The following is a 1,515-nucleotide window of genomic DNA, read 5'->3' on the forward strand; positions in this document are numbered from 1 at the left end:
AAAAAAAAAAAAAAAAGAAAAGAAAATGTTGGGTACTGAGAAATTAAGGTGAATTCAGTATAGGTTGAGGGCACAGGATAAGAATAGTAGCTAATATAGTACTTACCTGGTGTTTTACTGTGTACTGGACACTGTTTGAAGCACCTTACACATATAACCTCGTTCAGTCCTCATTATCCACATTTTTTATAGGAAACCAAGGCCCACATAAATTAAGTAACTTGCTCAAAGTGTCACAACTAGTAAGAGGTGGAAGCTAGGATCTGAACTCAAGCCAGCTGGCTCTAGACTGTGTTATTACCCTCCACAACAGAACCTGGGCTGCAGGTCCAGGAGAGGAGGGTGAGAAGGCAGCTGTGTGTGGGTGTGGCACCATGAGGGGAATGTGGGTTGTGAGTACCATGTCCTGTTTACCAGTGGGAGAAGTCAGACCCCTGAGTCAGAACTTATGCTGGGGAGCTTTACTGGGGCCATCACGATGTGTGGGTGTCCAGGCCTCCGGAAGGAAAGGATTCCCAGCATTCCTAAAGCCATGGTCCTGGAATCTAGGCCCCTCCTTAGGCTGAGATACCAGCTGAGAGTTAAGCAGTTTGGGGAGAATGAAGTTTAGGAAGCCAGCCTTACAAGCAACACCGAGAGGTCATCTATAATGAGAATTGAGGGCAAAATCGAGTCAAAGGACCCGGGACCAAAGGTTGGGCAGAATGGGCAGTGTTTGGAAACTGAGTGTGATTGTGAAACTCACTGCGAGCAACTGAATAGGCCGAGGGGGCTTTAGAGACCTGTGCCAATGATTGACGGCTGAGGCGCAGGGAGGGACCCGGGGATTTGCACATGGTAGAATTAAGGAGCGCTGGCGTTGCGTTGGGGGAAGAAGGAAAGCCCCACCCCGCTCCCCGGCAGTGGGGAGGAAGGGAGGAATGGGTGCCTCGGCCCCCAGGGCTCCGGTCCTGGCACGGCCTGGGCCGCCTCCCCGACTCCATCATCGCTGTCATGCCCGGCCTTAAGCCTCCACCGCCCCCACACGTGCCGCCACGGGGAGCGGCCCGATCAAGGCGTGACGCTTCGAAGGGTGGGGCCTCACTTATTCCCCTATTTAAAGGGGAAAGAGGCCGCGGCGCCGGCCCCAGGACCCGACCCGGGCCTCAGAAGAGTCAGTTCGTTCTGTTCACCGAGCCGGCCGCGTTAGCGACGCCCTCGAGTTCGCGGCGGGCACGATGCAGCTCTTGGTGAGGGTGCCCTCTCTTCCGGAGCGGGGCGAGCTGGACTGCAACATCTGCTACCGTCCTTTCAACCTCGGGGGCCGCGCGCCCCGCCGCCTGCCCGGGACGGCGCGCGCCCGCTCAGCCTCCCAAAGTGCTGGGATTACAGGCGTGTGCCACCATGCCCAGCTGACTTCTGTCTCTTTTAGTAGAGACAGGGTTTCACCATGTTGGCCAGGCTGGTCTTGAACTCCTGACCTCAAGTAATCCACCTGCCTTGGCCTCCCAAAATGCCGGGATTACAGGCAAGAGC

The sequence above is a fragment of the Mandrillus leucophaeus genome, unplaced genomic scaffold (assembly GCF_000951045.1).
Source record: "Mandrillus leucophaeus isolate KB7577 unplaced genomic scaffold, Mleu.le_1.0 Scaffold46, whole genome shotgun sequence".
Taxonomy (NCBI): domain Eukaryota; kingdom Metazoa; phylum Chordata; class Mammalia; order Primates; family Cercopithecidae; genus Mandrillus; species Mandrillus leucophaeus.